At 38.0% G+C, this 25164-nt stretch overlaps 1 long non-coding RNA gene across 2 annotated transcripts in view; it reads left to right on the forward strand.

The window, feature by feature from the left end:
* Window positions 1-25164, forward strand: part of LOC144233727 (uncharacterized) — a 31976-nt gene that overhangs the window by 2174 nt on the left and 4638 nt on the right. Inside the window, exons 2-4 of one of the 2 annotated variants that reach the window (XR_013335743.1) lie at window positions 12837-12997; window positions 14811-14989; window positions 18763-18833. This is a non-coding gene — a long non-coding RNA (uncharacterized LOC144233727). Of the gene's footprint in view, window positions 1-12836; window positions 12998-14810; window positions 14990-18762; window positions 18834-25164 lie in introns of those variants that run through there. The other variant, XR_013335742.1, reaches the window with a different exon arrangement.

Here is a 25164-nt window from a genome sequence, read left to right on the forward strand (position 1 = left end):
TATAGTATATATAGTATATATATATATATATATACACATACATACATATTTTTCTTTGAAAGAGCCACCTTCCTCAGAAAAATAAACCTCAGACTCCATAAAACTTGGGTTCACCTCTGGTTTCCGAGTTTGCTTAAGCCCCACACAGTGAATCATAATCCACTCTGCCTAAAGAGAGCTAACCTCTCCTGTCTGTCTCTAGCCATAACAATGACAGTTCTCCTGGACCTACCAGATTTTTCTCGCCTATTGTCATTCTCTGTCTCCCTTCCAGTCTTCCATTTTGACTAAGAAAGGGCACCTGGCTGCCTCGGGTTGTACACATCTTTCTCCAAATAGTCCACAGTCCCTTTCCTGTTCCTTTTGACTGTGTCTCTCGATCCTGACGTTCAGTGTGGACCTGCAAGAACAGCCCGAATGTTCCCTGGGAACTGGTTTGAAACGTAGAATCGCAAACCCTATTGACCCCTACAAGGTAAGAATCTGCATTCTAGAAACACCCTAAGTAATCCAGGTGCACATTTAAGCTTAGAAGTACTACTCTTGCTGAATGTGAACTTACTATTTGAGATAGCTATTATGTGTCTCATGGTAGTAAATACTTAGAATTCTATTTAGTATCTTTGCTCCTTAACTTATGTGAAGATACTCATTCATATTCTAATTATTTCTTCAACAAAAACAGTCTCCCTAGGTAGTGTGTTAAAAAAAATGATCGGTAAAATTTATTGAATACTCACTATTGGGTTGATAATGGCTATGGAACGCCCTTTTTTTATTTCCAGAAAATACACATTACAAAACTACGTTAACTATTTTAAACTGTATAGTTTGGTGGCACTAAATGCATTTATAATGTTGTGTAACCATTATCAGCCTCCATATACAGAATTATTTTCATCTTGTAAACCTGAAACTCTATAAACCATTAAAAAACACTAACTCCCTATTCTGTCTCCCTACCTCCTGCCCACCAATAATTATGCTTTCTTTCTCTATAATTTTGACTACTGTAGGAACCTCATGCATGTGGAATCATAAAATATGTGTAATTTTTGCAACTTACTTATTTAACTCAGCCTAATACCCTCAAGTTTCATCCGTGTTGCACCATGTGTTAGAATTTCTTTCCTTTAAAAAAAGGCTGTATAATAATCCATTGTATGCATGTATCGCATTTTACTTATCCATTCATCCTTTAATGGACACCGGGTTGCTTCCATGTTTTTGCTGCTGTGAATAATGCTGATATGAACACGGAGGTGCAAATATTTCCTTGAAAGTCTGCTTTCAGTTCCTTGGGTAGAGACCCAGATGTAGAATTGTTGCATCACATGCCAATTCTACTTTTTACTTTTTGAAGAACTATCACCCTGTTTTCCACAGAAGCTGTATCAATTTAAATTTCCATCAGCAGTACCTAAGGGTCCCAGTTTCTCTACATCCTCACCATCCTGATGAGTGTGAGGAGGTATCTCACTGTACTTTTGATTTACCTTTCCCTAGTGATGACTGATGTTGAACATCTTCTCATGTGCTCATTGGCTATTTGTATACATCTCCTTCGGAGAAATGTCTATTCCTTTGCCCACTTTTGAATTAGGTTGTTTGTGTTTTAGTTGTTGAGTTTTAAGAGTGCTCTGTATTTATGAATATTAATCACTTATAAGATATATGGTTTGCAAATATTTTCTCTTAAACATTTCCATCATGCTATGTTGTCTCTGCAGTTACAAGGAGTTCAAGGGCTGAGGCTTATCCTCTCCATGTGCTTAACTAAGCCTTGTAGAACCCTACTGGTCCCACAGGAAGCATGAATATGAACTGGTCTGGACATGGTCTGGTGACAGTACTACAGAGTCATATTAGCTGAGCAAGATCTTGAGGTTCCTCTCTATTTATGGGAAGCATAGTGAAATGAGTTAATCAGTCAGAATGTCTTTTTCTCTCTTTTTTAAAGAAATTTTTATTAATGTTTTTATATATTTTTGAGGGACAGTGAGAGATAGAGATAGAAGAGCATAAATGGAGGAGGGGCAGAGAGAGAGGGAGACACAGAATCTGAAGCAGGCTCTAGGCTCTGAGCTGTCTGCATAGAGCCGGATGCAAGGCTCAAACTCACAAACCCTGAGATCATGACCTGAGCCGAAGTCGGACCCTCAGCCAACTGGGCCACCCAGGCACCCCTAGAATGTCTTTTCCTATGAAGATATGTCTTTGGCTTTGGCTTTGATATATGGGTCATTGAAAAATGCTACTCATTTACATTTTGATTCTTTCAATTTAATTGGTGGTAATAAATTGAAGTCTGATTTTATGTTCATGTTGAGGCTCGAGAGTTTTATATTTGAAATATTAAGTATTCTCAGAAATTTAATTTAGAAAATTGTCTTTCAGCAAGTCCCTTGGAAAATAGGAATTCAGTAGCTTTGCACAATTTTTAAGTTTTTGGTTTTTACAACTTCCTTCATTCTCCTTGCAACTGTCAGCTACTCCTCTGACTTCCTTTTATCCCTCACGCGGTCTTTCAATTGAAAATAGTTCCTTCATGGGGCGCCCGGGTGGCTTAGTCGGTTAAGCGTCCGACTTTCGCTCAGGTCATGATCTCGCGGTTNATACATATGCATAATTATATACAATACTATATATATACAGAATATGTTTATGTATATAACTATCCTTACACACACACACACACACACACACACACACATATTACATACAGGTACAAATACCATGTTTTTGGAAAAGTAAGTACTTGTTTCTAGGATATTTTCTTTGAGAAAGTCATTGCTAGCATGAAATATACAAAATTCAACCACAGCATGATTCTGGCCCAATGTTTTTGGTTTTGTTTTTGGTAATAACAAATTTGGGGGACTATACAGACATGTTTGGTTCCAAGTTCCAATTAAAAGCATCACTCATTAAAAAAAAAAAAAAACTTTTCCTAAGACTCTCCTCTGATCTGACTCTGTGTTCCAGCAGCCCGATCTACTGGGATCAGGAAGATGTGCAAAGCACAACTTAAGACGTATGAACACAGGGATGTCAAAGAAACAGTTTTTAAGCCCTCTGCTTGCATGAGGCATGCTCAGTAAAATTTGATATACATTCAGTAAAATTACTATGTGTCCTTGAATTGCTTTGCTTCTTGTCTCTGTACCCAAATTTTGTGTGTATTCAGTTTGAGGATTATCTACAGACACCACTTTATCGACACTTAACTACCCTTTGTTTGGTTGAGTACATGACACAAACAAATACTGTGCTTCTGAGTATCAGAATAAATTACATTTTAGGATAGTTTGAGCTTTATTTTAGTATTTTATATACAAAAAGGTTTATTAAGCAAATTACTAAGATAAAAAGTACAGCAAAGGGGATATTTACCCAACCTTGGGAACAAAGTAAAACAACAAAACTTGAGAAACCATTTGCATGTGAATTCATGCTAATTAAAGAAAGTTGGCATATATATTAAAGCAATATTTGTGAAATTTTTACTCACTGAATTCTCTGTACCACTTGACATTAGTAACATGCTTAGAAATAATAAAATTACATTTAATTAACAACATTTAATGATTAAAACTAAGATTTCTTTCCATACTTATTGTTAAATAATTAAACGGTTATTTATATTAATCCAATCACTCAAAAGTACATTTTTCTTCCATTAGCATAAGATAAGAGATTTTTAAAAAAACCTCACGTGATTGCAAAATATAAGAAAAGAATGCTTGAAAATAATCTTTCATGGAGGAAAAGATAAACATTTAGTTCCTCATTGCCTTTTGTTTTTGTATTTATAACATGAAAAGGTCGAATATAGTCTGGAATTTTACTAAGCCCCTGCCTTCTTAGGTGAAAGTAGCCTCTACCTGGAAGCAAATTTTATCAAACATCAAATTCTCAATGTAGTAGTCAGTGAGTCAACAGAGGCAATATATGCAAATAAGACCGGGAGCGCTTTAGCATAACCAAGAGCTAAGTGTAAGAAGAATACGGTGGCAGAAGTAATTGTTTAAAAGGCGCGTGGAGGTGATGCTGCTGATAGGAATATCCTGTTCCTCATCTTTTTTACTCATTTTTCTTATGGAAGAGAAGAGGGAGGAAGAGGAGGAGGAAGGGGAGAAGAAAGAGGAGGAGGAGGAGGAGAAGAAGAGGAAGAGGAAGAAGAAGAAGAAGAAGGAGGAGGAGGAGGAGAAGGAGGAGGAGGAGGAGGAGGAGGAGGAGGAGGAGGAGAAAACAACTCAGGAACTCTGAGAAATTATATAGTTTAGTGAAGTTGCAGGAAAGGAATAGGCCATAAGGTTTCTTCTAAGAGTTGCAAAAGGTTTAAATAAGATGTAGTTCTTGATTCAGGGAGTGACATTAGAATTCACTATACTCATGGAATGGAAGGCAATGAATAAGAGTGTCACCATCATATTCTTAAGTGGTCAGAGAAAATGGAAGGAAGCTGCAAAAATAAGTTTTGTAAATTTCAATTAGACTATTAGACCTTCATATAATTTGAACACTATAGGGACACTTGGGACAGCTTTTCCCAGTTTAGAGCATTTTTTGGAAAACAATAAATGCAGTTAGGTATGCCAAGGGAGGAGAGAATACTGGTCAAAAAGTTTGGAAATCATACCCTTTATGAGATTATGCAATACCAATAATTAGAATAAAGATTCAATAGCATGCCAGAAAACAGATATCTTTAAATTTGTCTAATCCAGCATGGCTTAAATTGATTTGGTATCTCTGACTTTGTAATATATTTACTAACATCCTGAAGACCTGTGTTTTTGGGAAACCTAGTTTTCTGGGGAACTGCTAATAGTGAAAAGTATGTAGTAAAATCAGCCTGGAAAGGAATCCTTATTCTGATTAAATAGTGATGGATAAACATTCAAGAGTAAAGAGGGATTGTTGCTAGGTGGTTTGTATTCCTTTAAAATACATATGATAGAGGCACTTGGGTGGGTCAGGTTGAGCATTGTACTTTAGATTTTGGTTCAGGTCATGACCTCAGGGTCACTTGTCATTGGGCTCTGAGCTGATAATTCTCTCTCTCTCTCTCTCTCTCTCTCAGAGGCTGAGTGGCTAAGTCAGTTAAACGTCCCACTCTTGATCTTGGCTCAGGTCATGATTTCAAGATTTGTGGATTTGACCCCCATTTGGGGCTCTGTCACCAAAAAAAAAAAAAAGGAAAAAGTTTCTCCCTCTGTCTCCCTCTGCCCCTCTCTCTCATTTAAAATATGTATGATAAATTATCTATATACTTTAGTATCTACTTTGATATATATCTATTTGTACATATGTATAAAAGTCCCATTTCTATATTTTAATAGACATTTAAGACAATTAGTCATAGACTGTCTACAGTTAAGGCATTCGGTGATATCAATTTTGTAGAAGAACATATCTAAGAGAGGGAGTCTGAAATTCCAGCCTTATAAAAGTGAATTGCAAGATTAAAGTCTTAATGACCTTTGCATATGAGAAGTTATTTTGAAATAATATGCCCAGCCAAGCTAATAGAGAGCCAATATGCCCCACCCAAGCAAGGCAACAAACTCTCATTGTTTGCTAAAATGTGACTAATATTGGGGCGCCTGGGTGGCTTAGTCGGTTAAGCGTCCGACTTTCGCTCAGGTCATGATCTCGCGGTTCGTGGGTTCGAGACCCGCATCGGACTCTGTGCTGACTGCCAGCTCAGAGCCTGGAGCCTGTTTCAGTCTGTGACTCCCTCTCTCTCTGACCCTCCCCTGCTCACGCTCTCTCTCTCTCTCTCTCCTAGAAATAAATAAAAAAACATTAAAAAAAATTTAAAATGTGACTAATACCGCACAAAGCTCTAGTATCTTAATACCACTATGGGGAAGATTAGATCCAAGAACTTTATCTTCCATGTAGCCTAGTGATCTTGCACGACTCACATCACTCATCTGGGCTGGCACCTGTCTCAAGTACGGACACGAAGACTAAGCAATATCTGAGGGAAACTGGGGCTCACTGAGGTAAAAACTTTCTGAATCATCCCGCCACGATGATGATTTCTGAATCATTCCATGATGAATGGGACAAGAAGGACATACACTTCATTTAAATACCATGGAAACTGAGGGCAAAAAATGTTATTCTTACTTCCTCAAAGAAGGAAATCATGTTAGACTCTTATTCTTTGGGAGTTTGTCCCAAGCTACTTCTCATTCTAATAAACCTTGAAATTTCCATTCATATCTCGTATTCAGTGGAGAGGCATTTTTTTTTGCGGTGATTGTTTAATCAGCGGTACAAATCAAGTACCTTTTATGGAATGTATCCCAGTAAAATCGCTGGAGATACAATGTTGCAAAAAAACATGGCTTTTTCCCAGAAATGGCTGGTAGAGGAGAAACACAAATTAAAAAAGAAACAGGAAATGAATCTATCTAAATATCTATACAAATGTATATTAATATATTATAGTGTTTTATTTTTTTTAAATGTTTTATTTATTTCTAGGAGAGAGAGAGAGAGAGAGACAGGGTGAGCAGGGGAGGGTCAGAGAGAGAGAGGGAGTCACAGACTGAAACAGGCTCCAGGCTCTGAGCTGGCAGTCAGCACAGAGCCCGATGCGGGTCTTGAACCCACGAACCACGAGATCATGACCTGAGTGAAAGTCAGGCGCTTAACGGACTAAGCCACGTAGGCGCCCCATATTATAGTGTTTTATAGTATATTTACAGGGAAACACAGACTGAGACCACACAGAGACTGAGAGAGAGAGACGAGAGATTAATGAAAAACAAAAGCATAAAACACAAAGAAAGTCTTGAAACAGAAGTTTGTAAGTTTGTTAAGTGGAATGATTCCCTATTCTACCAATTACATTTCAGACTCTGTCAAGGTTACAGCTCATCCTTGACCTCCTTATATCCCTCCGCCCACCACCGAGCACCCAGAACCAAGCAAATCCCTCACAACATGGCGGACAACACACAACCAATACCTTTGAGTCGATGACTTCATTCTATACCATGGCTGTGCGTTGTTGTATTCGCTTCCACACACTGATTCATTCATTCCCTCGTTCGTCAATTAATTCCTTCATTCGTTTGCAGTTGACTCTCCATAGATACTAGTCTGTGGAACAAAGTGAAGACAATAAGAACGTTGAAGCCCTTACCCCTCACAAAGGCCTTTCTCTTGATGGCTTCTCTTATCTCGGCCAGCAAGGACTGCGAGGAAATGACCATATGGTTGGCAGCCCCGGAGAATCAATATGCTGTGTTATCATTTACTCACAGCTGCAACACTGCTGGTGCCCTGGCTGCGGGTGCTCTAACCTCTGGGGAGGCACCTGGGGAGGTTAATTACTTTACAGCTGGCCATAATTAGGATCAAAAGGCAGCAAGAAAGAAATTCTTAAGAAACCCGACAGTAACCATATGCAGGGGAGAAGCTGTCAGCTTGAGCAAACTGCCAAGTTTTAAGTAGAAATTAAACATGCACCGTTTTTGGAAGTCATCAGGTAGGAATGCGAGGGAGGGTATAATTGCCAAAGATAAGGGATGCCCAGGAAGGTGACAGCCTCTGGCGGGTTTGGCAAGAAGGAGGAGACCTTCAGGCCCTCCACTGGCCATGGCCATCCCTCTGAATGGGTGTTCTTGAAGGTACAAGAAGGCGGGAGCTCTGGACCCTGTCGAAGGCCTCAAAGCTTATTCTCCACATGACTACAAAAGAACTCAGGAGGCATTAGGGTGAGAAATGCAGACTTCTGCCAATGTGTCCATCACACCAGTAACAGTAGCAACCAACTTTTGCCATTTACTGTGTGTCAGGACTTAGTATTTTCCTTAATCTCCACAGCAACCGTGAAACGCGGAGGTTACAGAGGGAAAGATTGCTTATTCTAGGTCATTCCCTCACTGGTGAACAAGCCCCATTCAGATGAACAGGCGCCAGGTCCACTCCCTGTCCTGTCTTCCCTGTTTGGAGTGCATCAATCTGTAGTGAATTCTAGCTTATTTTCTAATATCTTTTGAGGAGAGTAATCTGGACTCTTGGTGATTTTCTCCACTTAGCTCATTTCATTTCTTTTTTGGAAATGGGGAGCAGGAGCAGAGAAAGGAAAGTAAATATCTTGAGGGAATATTCAACCAGTTTAAGCTTAGTCTCTCATAAGGCCTGTGGTTTCAGTGTGTTGTGCCCGATTCGTGAGTCCCCTGAGACCCCCAAGGAGCCGACACCAATGCAAGTACATAAGGGTCTTTATTACAAGCTCGAGCAGGGGCTCACCTGCCTACCTGTGTAGTGGCAACAAGGTGAAGCCCTGAACAATAGTGAACAGTGTTTTTAAGGGATAAGGGATGGGGGTGTTACAGTGCACACGTTGTATGTATAGCATCATCACATAAGCACCAATCATAATTGTAGAGTTACCAATGGTAACAGCTTTGACCATTCAGTATCTGTGAAGTGTTCATTACTTTTGGTGGGACCCAATCATGACTTTTGAGAATCCTTTGAAAATGACCAATTATGAGGTGAGTTCAAAGGGCCCATGTGGGGTTCAGGCAAGTGGTGAGAAATTGGCTAGTTTGTATAAAGTAACTGTCTACAGTTCCCAGCCTTGACTCAGACCACAGGAATGTCTTTTGATTAGCTGATCTGAGGGCGGTCCAAGGATGGCTTTAGCCTTGAGCAATCTGAGGAACTGGGGCTACGTGCAGCCCGAGGTTGCTCGTAATGGAGGCCTTAATTTCAAAATGATGTTACTTATTCTTCAAGTGAATATTGTTTTTTCTCCAAAAGCTTCTGAATCTCAAGCAGGTCCTATCCCCAGCATGGAGACTGATGCTGGGCTCGATCTCACGACCCTGAGATCATGACCTGAGCCAAAACCAAGACTCGGATACTTAACCAACTGAGCCACCCAGGTGCCCCACTCCAAGAGTTTTATCTATTAGTAATCCCAACCAAAGCAAAACTGAAATTGCAGAGGTGGGCATACCAGATACCATGGATATGTCCATAGTCTCATTCCCTCACCCCATTCACATAGCTCCTCCTACCCTTCAGAACTACCCTCTCTCAACACCCTGTATAAAAGTACCCTGGGCCTTGTTATCTCTTCACCCTTAAATTTTCCTTCATGGCATTCTATTTCTTATTTGTTTCCTTTTTTTTTGGGGGGGGGTCTAGCTCTCCCAATGCAATGTAACCTCCATGGGTACAAGACATTTCAGTGTTTTGTTTACTATTCCATTTCTAGCACCTCCAAGAGTGCCTGGAACACACAGTCAACTTAACACATATTTCTGAGTAAATGATTGAATGGATGAATGAATCAATGAGTGGAAACGAATTTTCATTTTATGAATGGGGGTCCCAAATCTCCCAGAATTTGTACAAGTTACATCATTAGGAAATATCACGTCTATGAGAACTCAGACCTGTCTGCATCCTTCGCACTGCTTTGTCCTGTATATGCAGGACCATTGTTGTCCCCTCAAGAATAATGTGGTCCTTGCAAACCTCTGTCCAGCCAAGGATATTGTCGGTAGCTTCCTGATATCCTACAACATGATTCCAATGAACAAGGGTAAAAAGTGGGTCATGATTCCTTCTTATTGAAATTTTCATGCTCCTCAGAAGCGATGATCAGGATGTGCAGGATGTGACTCAAAAACAAAACTAGTCAGACCAAGAGACAGTCAGATGTATTCTTAAAATCCATCTATCGGTATATATGAAAGATCTTTAATGTGTGGTTTTCTTTAATGTTTATTTATTTTTGAGAGACAGAGAGAAACAGAGCCTGAGTGGGAGAGGGGCAAAGAGAGAGAGAGGCACAGAATCCGAAGCAGACTCCAGGCTCTAAGCTCTCAGCCCATAGCCCAACGTGGGACTAGAACTCACGAACCCTGAGATCATGACCTGAGCCAAAGTTGGATGCCTAACTGACTGAGCCATGCAGGTGCCCTGATCTTTAATGTGTTCTTAATCTGTGATGTGCTAATTTCATATCTACAGACATATTCTAAAGCACTACTACAAAACAAGATAGATATATGTACTTATTTATAACCACAGACCTTTATACAAAGAATCTAAATGCCAAATGATACAAAGGTAAAATGTTTTAATGGCACATGAAAATTCCTAAAGTTATTTGATTAAAATTTAGTTATATATATACATATATACACATACATATATAATATATATGTATGTGTATATATATATAATGCAATATCATATATACATATGAAATATTCTATAATGTAGCATTAATGATTGTATATAGCAGATTTATAGGTATTTAACATAAAAGGAGAATTTTTTTTGCTAATTTTCAAGTATTTAACAGGTATATTGTTTTACATAAAGTTTTCAAGTAAGGAAGAGTGATGCAAAAGCAAAACAAAATAAATTAAGAGAAATTGACTTATGCCTAATCAATTATTGGTTATTTTCAGTATATAATTACAGACTGGACAACGACAACCAAGTAGGAATCATCTTGTGAAATTAACAAGTCTGAGTATGGCTCCACACACACTCGCAGTTAGCAATTGCCGTCGACCTGATGTTTTTGTTCACCACCCTCCCCCTGCCCCACTGACAGAATTCATTCATTCAAACTTAATCCCTAAATTATATTATTGGAGGTGGACACTTTGGGAGGTAATTGATTCATGAAAGTGGTACCCACATTATGGGATTCGTGTCTTCATAAAAGAGACCTCAGGAAAAAAAAATTAAAAAGAGTCTTCAGAGAGCTCCCTTGCTCCTTCGGCCATGTGAGGTTATGTGGGAAAAACTGCCAGTTACTATTTAGGCAGTAGCTCTTGACTAGACACTGAATCTACCTGGGTCTTGAACTTGGATTTTCAGCCTCCAAAATGGTGAGAAATAAACTTCCATGGTTTATAAGTCTATGGTATTTTGTTATAACAACCCCTGTGTTTCTTTGCATGCATTTCTCACTTTCCCTTTAATAGGATTTGCAGTAGGGAGTTGTGCAGGTGAGTCCTGGGGAAACGTGCAGAAAGGAGAATATAAAATCGGAGCATCTCCGTCATAAAATAAAGTTTTATGCAAACAATTCTTTCCTAAATGTTTATCCTGTGAAGCGCATTCAATATTCCTGGATTTGTATCTGACACAGCAAACTGCCTTGATATAGGGATGGTAAATTCACGCCAGGTCAGAATGCTTAAGCATACGAAGAAGGATGAATTAAGGAGAAGGCATCTATTGAAATAGTACTAACAGTACTGGAAGAAATTCAGAATTTGACAAGTACAAATCAAACCCTTACCTTACAGACCTTGGCAGAGGAAATGAGGAAAGACTATTTAGGAGACTTTAAGCAGTATAATCCCTGGAATGAGACAAACAGGGGAATTTGAAATAAATATAGTGTGGTATTCAGAGTTTTATTTCTTTTTCAATATTTGCAATTACATTTTTGAACATCATAACTGGAAGCAATAGATCGTTGCATTACTGGGGATTACATAGGAGGGCTATCTCAAGATATTAAGGCAATCGATGTATTTAAAAATAAGAGCAGAAGCTCAAAAATCACCTATTTTTATTAGAAAACCTAATTAGAAATGCGTATAAATTGACTTATGGGATGACCCTGAAAATCTTACAAATAAAGAGATGGGTTTTTTTTTGTAGGCAACTATTTCTTTAATGTGTGCATCATGGCTGTTATGTACAATCTTTCTCTGAGTGTTAGGTATGTCAGCAATGACCCAGGTAAGCCTGATTAGTGTTATCACTTCCAGGAAGTGTGTAAAAATTCTGTCCAAGCAATCAGACTGCCTGCAATCATTACTATTTCAAACAATAACTTAGCATATGGCTTTATCGAGTGTTTTCTATGCACCACGTTCTGTGTTGGGCAGTGGAATACAGAGATAAAGAAGACAGAATCCCCGTCCTGGAGAACTTTACAATCCAGTAAGGAAGGCAGAAGAGGAGACGATTACAGTAGAATGAGACAGATAGAGGCTCTGATTCTAAGGCACGGCTACAGGACTGTGAAGGGGCACCCAGCCTAATACAGAGGTGGGGTAGGAACCTTCCTGGAAAAAGAGGCATCTGAACTGAGATTTTAAAGGCAGCTTGACATGGGTAGCAAAATGGATAAAATTGAGTGACGGAATTTTTGGCAGGAAAAGGAATTTCACGCAGTCGAAATTTATCCCATGTCTTAGTACTTTTTTTATAATTGTAAGTTGCATAAAAGCCATATTTCATTGCTTCCCCTCCCAACTCCCTGCTTTATATTTTTATACTGGGAGCCAATTTCCAGATGTTTAGAGAGAGAGCTACAAATAAGTAGGTGCTGGTCATAAACGGTGGAATATTGGTTTATCAGTAGAAACCAAGTCTGGGTTTCATACTCCTAGATCGTCAGAACCAGAACCTCAAAAGGGTGAAAAAGAGATCCAGGCAGGTACGAAGCTGGGTCTGATCGGTTTACTTGCCTGGATGTATAACACTGATGTAGGACATGATTAAAGGGAAGAAGATTCAATATCAGGGTTTATCTATACCCCAGGGCTTTGTTGGGCAGACAGTTTCATATTGAGGAAAGCATTGAGGATGCATTTTTTAGGTACTGGACACTGTGCTAGGGAAACAGAATGAAATTAACACTGATAATGCAGATTGGGAGGGGTGAAAACATGGGGCAGCACAGCATATAACAAGAAAGTCAACGACTTGAATAAAGACACAGTAAAAGAAATTGGTGGGGGTGGGGTGCCTGGAAAGAGAGGAAGAGCTCAGATCAGGAAATCATGTTTCTTACTGATTTGGGAATCATCCTGAAGGCAGGGAGAAGACATGGACATGCTTTTCAGAAGATGACTATGGATGTTACTTTGGGACAGACTTCAAGTAGGTTTACCAGTCGTGGAAGAAATCGAAGGAAAATTACAAAATAGTCGCTGAAACCACAGAACTAAGGATAGTAATAACTGACCTACTTCAGGTACTCGCTATTTCTCACTTGGATTTTTTTTTTCTCCTTTTGTTGTATTGAGATATCAACTACATAGGATAAAATGGGGTTACAGCTTCAGTGATCAGCTGTAAGTGTTGATGACTGATCTGTGGACCTATTTCTGTACTTTATGCTCTTCTGGTAATCTAATTGTCCTTCTCTAAATATCTCACTGTCTGGATTGATGTGATTTTAAGGTCCGTTTTGAATTCAAGAAGCATAGTTCTCCAGCTTGGTTCTCATTCTAGAACATTTTAGCTATTCTAGAGTCTTTGCAGTTCCACATAAATTTTAGAACTGAACCATATTTTCTAGGAAAAATAGGCATCTTAACCGTACTGAATCTTCTGTTCCATAAATATGGCATATATATATATATATATATATAGTTTATAGGTACATATTTATATATTTATAAAACAAATATATTTAGAAATATAGTTATATATATTTAATATACACATAATATATTAATGTTTATAACTGTATAAATCATGCAAACGTATATATTTATATGTCATATATAAATATATACACATATTTTATATATCCTTCCATTTTAAACCCTTTTAAAATTTCTCTCAGCAATGTTTTATAGTTTTTAAGGCAGAGGCCTAGTAGAGATTTTATTAGAATCATTCCTCAATGTTTAATGTTTCTTATGCTTTTTCATTTTCTGAAATTTTGTTGCTAATATTTAGAAATGCAGTTGATGTTTTTTATTGTCCCTCTACCCTACAATCTTGCTAAGTTAACATAGCTCTATTGGTTATTTGTCAACTTTTTTTTTTTTGGTGTTTTATGAGTGCAATCATGTCATCTGAAAATAAAGACAGTTTTTCTTATTTAACTTTATGCCTTTTAGTTCTAGTTTGTATCTTATTACAGCAGAACCTTCAGTAAAAATGTGAAGTAAAAGTGGTGAAAAGAAATGCCCTTGCTCTTATTCTGATCTTTAAGGCAACAGATTTAAATTTTCACTATTGAGTATGATGTCAGATGGAAGTTTCCATAGATGTCTTTTAGCACATCAAGGAACTTTCTTCTATCCCTAATTTGCTGAAAATGTTTGTCGTTAATGGGATTCTGACTTTTATCAAATGTCTTTTTTTTGTACGTCTTGGGATACTCTGATTTTTCTTTTTTAGTTTCTTTGTGGTAATTTGTTTGATTTTTGAAAATTGAACTCTTACGTTACATAAATTCTGTTTGTTTATTATATATTATCACTTCTATAAATGTCTACATTTTATTTTCAATATTGTGTTGATTGTTTTTGCTTTCATGCCAAAATAGACTATTGGCCTGAAGTTTTCTTAAAGTAATATCATTTTCTGGTTTTATTGTTAGGTTTATGCTGGCCTCATAAAATGTTGGAAAATGTTATCTTTTTCTGTATTTTCTGAAAGAATTTGTGTAAGATGAACATTATTCCTTTCCTAAATGATTGGTAGAATTCTCCAGTGGTTCCAGCTGGTCCTGGAGTTGTCTTTGGGGAAAAACTTAACTATAAATTGAATTCCTTTAACAGATGCAGGACTGTTCAGTTTATCTATTCTTCTTTAGGGAGTTCTGGTAATATATCAAGACATTGGTTCTTTTCATAAGTTATCATTTTAAGGATTCTTGAGAAGACTGGCTGAAAATTATTTCTGGTTTTCTGGACTAGGTGGGACCTATGAGTTACTTTTAAATAAAAGGATATAGCAAAAATGGTGGGTGTCACTACCATGATCATGTTTTATGAGTTAAGATTGTTTTGCTAGCTGACTCAGCGTAGTCTCTCTCTCTCCCTTCCCAGCTTAGAACAAGCCAGCTGCCACAAATCTGTCAGCTACCAGAAATGGAATGCTGTGAACAATCACATGGTTGGAGAAGTGGATGTTTCCCCCAGATAGGAATCCAGCACTGGATTTTTGCAGCCTTGTGAAACCCTACACAAAAATCCCTGAGAACTCATGCTTGCACTCCTGACTTAAAGTAAGCTGTGGTATAATAACGATTTGTTTTTTAAGCTACTAACTTTGTGATAATTTGCTATGCAACAGGGAAAATTTATACATCCCCTAAACTCGCTTATTATATCTAGGAGCTTTTAAATAAATTCCTTAACATTTTCTTGGACAAGCCATCATCTGTGAATAAAGAGAGTTTCAGTTTTTGTTTTTCTATGTGAATGCTTTTTTGACATACCTTATTAAACTGCCTAGAACAACTGATATTGAAATAAAGAGTCAAGAATACAAATTCTTGCCTTATCTCTGACCTGAGTATGGAATCATGATTTTAACTGATAGTTATTTTTTCTATAGATGACATTTTTAAAAATCTGGTTGAAAATGTATTTGGTATTTATAGTTTTTTGGGGGGTCATGAATGTGTGTTGAATTTTTTCAAATGCAGTGTTTTTTAAAGTTTTTAAATGTTTACTTATTTTTGAAAGAGAGAGAGCGAGAGCATGAGCAGCCGAGGGGCAGAGAGAGAGAGGGAGACACAGACCTAACTAACCTTGAATCAAAGTAATCTTGAATCCCTCAGGTTAACTCTGCTTAATCATAATAAATTTGTTTTTGTTTTGTTTTGTTTTTACATCTATTGACAATTTTGAATTGCTAACATTTGATCATTTTATTTTCTTCTATTTATGAGAGTCTCCTGCTTATCTTGTATTTTGCCCCCCATTCTGCATTCATTTATTGGTTCTAATGTTTTTTTAAAGGATTTTTATAAAACAAATTTTTTTATGCAGATCATACCGTTTATTAATAGAGTGTGCTTATTTATTTCCAAACTGAATGTTTTTGTTTGTTTTGTTTATTTTGTTTTTTCCTTTCCTATTTGCTTTGGATAGAAACTCCAGTACAATATTTAATAAGAATGTGGGAATGGACATCTTGCTTCTAAACTATGGGGAAAATACTAAGTTTTTGACCATTAAGCATATTACGTGTGCATTTTCCATAGATGCCCTTTATCAGGTTGAGAAAGTTCCCTTCTATTATCTGTTTGTTGAGTGTCAAATTTTGTCAAATGCTTTTCTTTCATTTATTGATGATGGCTTTATATATGTTCTTTAATATATTAATTTGGTTTATTATAATGATTGATTTTTAGATGTTATATCAACCTTGCATACTTGAAATAAATCCCACTTGATTATTTGCATATTTTTAATATGTTGCCTAAATTATGGTTGCAAATATTTTGTAGGGAATTTTTCCATTTATAAGAAATATCAGTCTATAGCTTTCTTTTCTTGTGATATCTTTCCCTGGTTTTGGTATGGTTAATACCAATACTCATTTATAGCATAAGTTGAGAATTAAGCCCTCTTTTTTCTATTTTTTGGAAGTATTTGTGAAGAATTGGTATTAATTCATCTTTAAATTTGCTAAACATTGCAAATGAAGTCATCTAGTTCTGGAAGGTTTTAAAATGACCAGTTTGGGGGCGCCTGGGTGACTCAGTCGGTTAAACATCTGACTTCGGCTCAGGTCATGATCTCACTGTTTGTGGGTTCAAGCCCCACGTAGGGCTCTGTTCTGACAGCTAGCTCAGAGCCCGGAGCCTGTTTCAGATTCTGTATCTCCCTCTCTCTATGACCCTCTCCTGCTCACGCTGTCTCTCTCTCTCTCTCAGAAATAAATAAAACATTTAAAAAATTAAAAAAAAATAAAATGACCAGTTTGATCTTCTTACTTGTTATATCTCAATTTAGATTTTCTATTTCTTCATGTGTCAGCTTTGGTAGTTGTGACTTTCTAGGAATTTGTATATTTAATTCAAGGAAGTGTTAGATGATTTTTTTAGATGAGAATTATGTGCCTTAGAGTAGGTATTATGACTTTCCTTCTCTTTGGCCACTTGAAAAATGACATTGCAGTAGCTATTTTATTTTATTTTATTATTTGTCTTATGATATTTTGAGCAACCAAATGCACATCTATTATTTCTGTTTAGTAAGATTTATAAATTCCATAAGGCAAACAGCCATGTTATTTTTGTAATACTTTTAGCTTATCTTAGTACCTGTTAATAAAATAGAAGTTGAATGAACTATGGGTGCTGTTAGCAGCAGCAGGATCAATGTCATGAGACAGCAGTGCTAGACCTCAAGGAGTACTTACCACAGGCTCGAAGTAGCAAATGAACTTTATCTCACTATCAGCTGATAGTGACTGCTCTGTTACTACAACTTAAATGGTTAAATTTGACCTCCACAGCAAAGAGTGGAGTCTTTTAGACATAAAAATATGTCTAATTCATGATGCCTCTGATGGCTAATGAGGAGCACTGAAGATTTCAATGCCTTGTATTTACTGATGTGGTGTAAATGTGAAGACACTTATGTGTGAAATGATACCCATTGTCTGAAATTCACCACCATTCCAGTAATCCGATGCTAAGAGCGAAAGCGTTAAAGTCCGCGGTATATGCAAGATGGTGGATATGCAATTTGAAATACCACGTTTTTCTGATAGAGAATTTTTGTCTTCGCATATGTCAAGCCTCATTAACAGCACCTGTAAAGATGATGCAAAAACTCCGTATCAGTTTTTGGCAAATAACTCTTGGCAAATAACTCCAATATCAACAATATCTGCATCAGCTTCTTAATATTCTCTCTCATCAAACAACTGCAACATGAGTTTTGATTATTTGAATTTACTAAGAGGTCTATTAAGTCTAACTTGGGAGAACGGTATTGGTTTCTGTGATTAAGAGGGATAGGAAGTATGCTTGCATTTTAGCTCTAGCGATCATCGTCTATTTCAAGCTTCATTGTATCTACCTGCCCCTGGGATAAACACGCTAACTCACTTATTTGAACCAATGTCAAACGACTGCCTTCTTTCTTCTCCTATTTTTATATTTCTTTAGTTCTGTCTTTTATTTTAGAAACCACTTTTTGCTTAACACAGACAAGAGTATTTAATTTTTCCTCTTCAATTTATCTTACTTATCGATTCTGTACTATCAACTCAAGAAGTGCTAGTAACTAAAATATCATATTATATTGAAGCACACTGCATGAAAATTCTACATGAAGTCATCATGGATAAAAAGGAAAACAGTGAAGGCAAAAAAAAAAGCATGGCATTAAAATATAATAAACGGATCAGTTACATCATTATCATTATAAATTGGCATGGGCAGGGGGAAACACCTTCTGATTAATACCCTGTCAGGCTGAGTCTTTGACTACTTCCTGTTCTATCCACTCAGCTCATTTACTTTCTCTCTGTCACTGAGAGCCAAATCACTTCCCCACAAGACTACCATGTAGAGATCTCTCATTATTTCCAGAAAGAACACAGAATTGGCAAAAAAAAAAATAAATGAATAAAAAATTTTTTAAAAACACCGAGGTAAAGGTATGCTGTCAAATTAATCTAAATCTGAAAACATGAGTTCTTTATAAATGAAAATTATGGATTTAACTTGATATTTAGGATACATACACCAATATTAGGAAGCCAGGTATGAGTCAGCAGATGAAAGTGTGTTTATTAATATGTATGTATATGGATGAATATGCATGCATTTCCATTTACCACAAAGATGATTTTGGAGGAAAATAAAGTCAATTTTCTTAAAGACTATTTAAGTCTATTCTCCTAACTCAACTTGTATCTACAGAGATTAGCTCCTGCCCTTGGTGTTTGATCTACTCTCTATCCTCCAGCCTAGGAAGATTGACCTACTTTTGTTGAGGAAAAAGAAACACTTAATTCACTTGTTATTCTTTGCAGACTGGATAAATTGATTTTTTAACTATGAGGATGAAATGCTTAGCTGGTGCACCATGCACACAAGATTAAGGTAAGGTCCAAGGAGGGCAGAGTGGCAGATTCTAGGGTCTTCCAAACACTTTACTTTAAAAAGGGGACTGCAAAGGTTCTTAGAAGCTTTCAGAAGGAGAAGTGACCAATCCTATCAGATTCAGATGCTGCTATGAGACCTTCCTTCCCAGCTTTTCCAAGTTCTGAGCTCTTTCTTCCTCTAAATCTACTTCCATGAACGTCTTGATAATCACCATTATTCTTTTCATATATTTTCCACCTATGTTTAGGAATACACTGTATGTTAATATTTCCTTTAGTTATAGTTTAGTTAACTTTATTACAGTGTCTAGTTATAAATACAGCTCACAAAAAGATTTCTTAAATTATGAATTTGTGGACTTATTTTTTAATTAGTTGCTTTACAATATTTGGAGAAACTTATAATATAATAATTAGTCATCTATGCAATGAAGCTATGAATTAAAACTATATTGCAACCATAACAAAATAATGCCTGTACTCATTGAATTATTTTATTTTACCTTATAGATTATTTATTATTATTATTTTCTTTTTGGTAAGCTTCATTTCTCAATTAGAAAATCCAAGTATGCAGGTCATAATTTCACATTTCCCAAATGTTAGAACCCCCTGGGTAAATCTCAGGGAAACTCTGGGCCTAGTTTAGTTTTCTGTAGTTTTCATTTATTCTTTTGTTGATTCCTTCATCACATATTTATTGAGATACTCTCAAGTTTGGTCACTATTCTAGTCCCTGGGGTCGCATAGTTTTATGGAAGAGGCAGAGACACAAGCCCACAATTGTAGCATGAGTTAGAATAATTGTAGTTCTATATATGCAACCTATAGGATATATTTAGCCATAAAGAATAGTTCTGTGTGATTCCAGGAAACCTTCAAAGAGGGGTCTCTTGAAACGGGATCTTAAAAGAATAAATAGATTGTATTCACTTAAAAAGGTTGGAAGGACACAATTTCAGGAAAAGTGGCATTTGCAAGCACACAGTTACCCTTGGAATTCTTCCAGGGCCATAAGTGGCTAGAGGGGATGGTAACAAGCAAATGAGGCTCATGTTTCAGATTCTACATCTCCTTCTCTCTCTGCCTCTCCCCCACTTGTGGACAGTATTTTCATTGGTGAATCTCCTGGAATTGTCTCGAAAGCAGGTCGTCATGAACTGTAATGGCTCCCCCTGCTTGGCTGCCATTGGTAGTCCCTAGCTTTCTTTCATGTTCCTTGCCATCTTTATACATCTCTGCTTTGCCAGTGTAGGTGAGGTAAAACTGAATTGAAACCTTGGTGTGTTGCCCTGAAAAGCTGGGGGGAGGATGATTGCTCATCATATACATCTTTTCCTGATCAAGGGAATTTTTTGCAGCTGGTAAACTTCCTCCTGGCGCTGGGCAGTCAGTGGCAGCTTTGGGGATCGGACGATGTAGGGGAATGAAGCTATTTTCCTTTTATCCATCAATCCTCAGTTTTTATCAACATTCAAGAGTCTCTCATGGCTTGCCTCTCTCCCTTTCCCCCGTCATTCCCCCCCTTCTTCTCCCCCTTGTTCCTCCATCAAGTTCCTCCTAATCCTCCTATATGTGCAAACATATGGTATTTGTCCTTCTCTGCCTGACTTATTTCGCTCAGTCTAACACCCTCAAGGTCCATCCACGTTGCTTCACATGGCCAGATTTCATTGTTTCTCATTGNTAATTTTTTCTGCTCATCACCTTGAAGATCTCCTGCCATTCCTTTCTGGCCTGCCAAGTTTCAGTAGATAGGTCTGTCACCACTCTGATAGGTTTCCCCTTGTATGTTAGGGCCTTTTTGTCCCTAGCTGCTTTCAAAATTCTCTGTTTGTCCTTGTATTTTGCCATTTTTACTATGATATGTCATGCAGAAGATCGATTCAAGTTAGGTGTGAGGGGAGTCCTCTGAGCCTCTTGTATTTCCACATTTACTTCCTTCCCCAGNATGACTCGTCACCCAAAACACGAACTCACAGGCAAATTTCCCAGTTTTTAGTTCTTTGCCTTCCCTCTCGAGTTCCAGCCAGCCAGGAGCGGGGACGCCTGGTGTGCGCGCGGCTCTTTCAGGGACCCCAGCCGCCCTGGGGCTACAATGGCGGCAGGCGCGCCACCACTCTGAAGTCCAGCCACTAGGAACCCGCACAAAGAAGCAGTTTGTGTGCTCAGCCCCCCGGGACCAGTTGGTGCGAGGGGACCTGGTGTGCAGGTATTTGGCAAGTATGGTCTTTCTATGCACCGAGCAGAGATTTTTCCCCCCTGAGCAGAGGTTTTTCTGTTTTCGGACTCTCTCCTTTTCCCCTCTCACTCCCCGTAGAGGGTAGAGGGAGATGGCCTCCCACCCTGGAGTCTCCGATCCCGGCCCGATTTTATCTTCCCCAGTTCGCAGTAACGTTAGAAGGCTCTCTCAGTGGATTCTGCGTCCTTTTTCTCCAATCTCTCAGGTTTTGTAAGGTTTCCAATGGCTTCAGATCTTTTCTGTGTGATGTATGGGCGCGAGTGCAAGTACGGAGCTCCTTACTTCTCCGCCATCTTGCCCCCTCCAAGACCATTGTCTTGAAGAGCTATCTGTATTTCTGTTTAATGTGTTCATTAAGGCATTATTCATAGTTGCCAAAATATGAAAACAACTTAAATGTGAGTTGATGGATGAATGTGAATTTTTATATATGGAATATATTTGGAATAGTATATTATTCAGCCTTTAAAAATAAAGGAATTCTGTTATTTGTGACACTGTGGTTTAACCTGGAGGGCATTCTGCTAAGGAGAATAAGTTGGACAGAGAAAGACAAGTATGGTGTGATCTTGTTTATATTTGGAATCTAAAAAGCCAAACTGATAGAAAAAAAAATAGCAGAGTGGTGATTACTAAGGATGGGGGTGAAGGAAATGGGGAGATATATATCACAGAGTAAAAACATCCAGTTATAAGATGAATAAACTCTGGGGATATAATGTACATTATGGTGGTTATACTTAATGATACTATATTACATACTTAAAGTTGCTAAGAGAGTAGACCATAAATGTTCTTATCACAAAAAAGAAACAGTGATTGTGTGATGTGATGGAAGTGTTAGCTAATGTTACAGTGGTAATCATTTTACAATATATAAGTGTATTAAATAACCTATTCTACACTTTAAATATATAGTGATATATATCAATTATATTTCAATAAAGCTAAGGGCAAAAGGTATCAGTACTATGTCTATCCTCAAAGAAGGTCATTTTGTGGAGGACTATACCAAGTTTTTATTTTTAATATGCTTTTTATTTTATAGGTCCCTACTAATTACAAGAAATGTTTTATTATAAGTTTTTTCACCTGTTCTTCTCTCTTCCCTTTTTTTAAAAAATCTCTTTACTTACCTCCCTCTTTTCCTTCTTTTGGTACATGAAATGCCATGTTGGAAATTTTCAGTATAAGGATCAAGTAGACCTTGAATCCTTTCATGTTGTTGTTAAGAAAAAGCTAATCCAATTTCATTGATTGTATGCACTGGCAGTGCTGACACACCCATTTGTTCACTCAGTCAAAAATTAAGTCCCTTATATGTGCCAGCCACTCTCCTGGGAAAAAAAAATAGTTCTAGATATAGAAATGTAAAAGAATTGAGGCATGCAGAGAGAAAGAACCCTCTACCAACTTGACTTAACTCTCTCAAAACATCTAGAGGAAAAGTTGAAAAATAGCGACGTTCATCAGCGTTTCTACACACTATCAAATACACATATATTTGGCAACCCATGAATGTTTGATTTAAACAACTGCATAAAATATCATGTGGATTTTTAAAAAACATTTTTATTTATTTTTGAGAGATAGAGTGCAAGCGAGGGAGGGTCAGTGAGAGAGATGGAGACAGAATCTGAAACAGGCTCCAGGCTCCAAGCCAGCTGACAGCACAGAGCCCGACGCAGGGCTCGAACCCACGAACCGTGAGATCATGACCTGAGCCGAAGTCGAACGCTTAACCGACTAAGGCACCCAGCCGCCCCATCATGTGGATTTTTTAATACCTTGCCCAGAAAATTTGTGTGCACGTGCATACACATGCACACAAACACATACACACACACACACACACACACCATGCATTTAGAAGCAAATAGGTATGGAGCAATTATTTATAAACTGTCTAGTGCCACTTCCACACACATATGTACACACACACACACAAATCATAAAAGTGACTTATGTTCCTTCTGTAGTTTATGATATCTCTACATGGAAGAACAAAAAAGTCCGTAAAGAGCAGATAATGGACACTTTAGTGAGATGTGTGTATGACCCTGACTGTTTAATATTTGGTCTCCTCCTTGCTAACCTCATGTCTTGCATGAGCAGCATATAACTACCCAGTTTTGAAAGAGTAGGGTTTTTTTAAATTTAAATTTAAATTTTTTTTTAATTTTTTAAATGTTTTATTTATTTCTAGGAGAGAGAGAAGAGAAACAGCGCGAGCCGGGGAGGGTCAGAGAGAGAGGGAGTCACTGACTGAAACAGGCTCCAGGCTCCGAGCTGGCAGCCAGCACACAGCCTGACGCGGGGCTCGAACCCACGAACCGTGAGACCATGACCTAAGCGAAAGTCGGACGCTTAACCGACTAAGCCACCCAGGCACCCCTAAATTTTAATTCTTTTAATATTTTTTAATGTTTATTTACTTTTGAGAGCGACAAAATACGAGTAGGAGAGGAGCAGAGAGAGAGGGAGACACAGAATCTGAAGCAGGCTCCAGGTTCTGAGCTGTCAGCACAGAGCCTGACATGGGGCCCAAACTCACAGACTGCAAGATCATGACCTGAACGAAAGTAGGACGCTTAACTGACTGAGGCACCCAGGTGCCCCTAATTTCTATTTTAATTATTAAATTTTTTTTAAAAATGTTTTATTTATTTCTAGGAGAGAGAGAGAGAGACAGCGTGAGCAAGGGAGGGTCAGAGTGAGAGGGAGTCACAGACTGAAACAGGCTCCAGGCTCTGAGCTGGCAGCCAGAACAGAGCCCGACGCGGGGCTCGAACCCACGAACCGCGAGATCATGACCTAAGCGAAAGTCGGACGCTTAACCGACTAAGCCACCCAGGCGCCCCATATTTTAATTATTAAATGTTAACTTATTTTGAGAGATAAAAAAAAAATCCATGCTGTCAGCTCAGAGTCCTATGCAGGGCTCAATCTCATGAACTTTGAGATCATGACCTGAGCTGAAATCAAGAGTCAGATGCCACCCAGGAGCCCTTTTTAAATTTTTATTTGAGAGAGAGAGAGAGAGAGACAGACAGACAGACACAGAGAAAGAGAGAAAATATAAGCGGCAGAGAGGGGCAGAGGGAGAGAAAGAATCCCAGGTAAGCTCTACACTCTGCATGGAGCCCAACATGGGGCTGGAATCCCATGACCCTGGGATCATAACTTGAACAAAAATCAAGAGTTGGACACTCATCCAACTGAGCCACCCCGAAGCGCAGAAAAGCATGGATTTGATTTCCAGATCCACCACTTATTTTCTGTGTAGCATTGTACAAATCACTTGTCTGCAATCTCAATATATGCCTTCCAAAAAGTATTGTTAATACATTCCTTATTGGCCTATTGTATATGTTAGATTTCATATATAGGAAGAGGCAGGCACAAAATGAATTATAGCTATTGTCGTTAGTACAGTTGTTACCCTAAAATATTTCTCTAAAATAAGAATATTTGTTTCCTTCATTTACTTTTCTTATTTAGTATCAAGTGTCTGATATATTATGTAGAAGAATTGGTAGATTATTGAAACAGAGAGGGTGGAGAATGGGTCGTTGTAGAGCAGATGGGTGGTCATTTTATCTTTTAATGAGTGGTTCGCAAAAGGCATTCTCCAGACTGGCTGTGTCCACAAAGATGTATTTTTGGGTGTGAGCCCAGACATCCTGGTCTCTTGTGATTGGGCAGGGGGAACTGTGCCGTGTCAAGCTGTCCAGGTGATTCTTGTGCACACTAAAGTTTGGGAACCTCTCTTCTGCACCCCCTTATACTTTTTACCTGTACTCACTCATTCAGACCTGTTTCAGGGCACCACTTTTGCTCGGGACAAGTGATGCCAAAACCAAATCATAACTGAATGTAACAACTCTCTCCCCTAGGGTAGGATGCACTGTAACTTAAGTGTTTACTGACAGCATAAACCTGTCTCAGCCTTCCCGTCTGCTCTCAGGAGCAATTCTAATAAGATAAGGGCTCTGAGACATTCAGTGGCCACTCTCTGAAAACTTCTCCTTGTAAGGAATTAGGTCTAGGTGGAGTTAGAGTTCTCTTTTCTGTTGAAAGGTATATTT

The sequence above is a fragment of the Crocuta crocuta genome, unplaced genomic scaffold (assembly GCF_008692635.1).
Source record: "Crocuta crocuta isolate KB4526 unplaced genomic scaffold, BGI_CrCroc_1.0 scaffold5, whole genome shotgun sequence".
Lineage (NCBI taxonomy): Eukaryota > Metazoa > Chordata > Mammalia > Carnivora > Hyaenidae > Crocuta > Crocuta crocuta.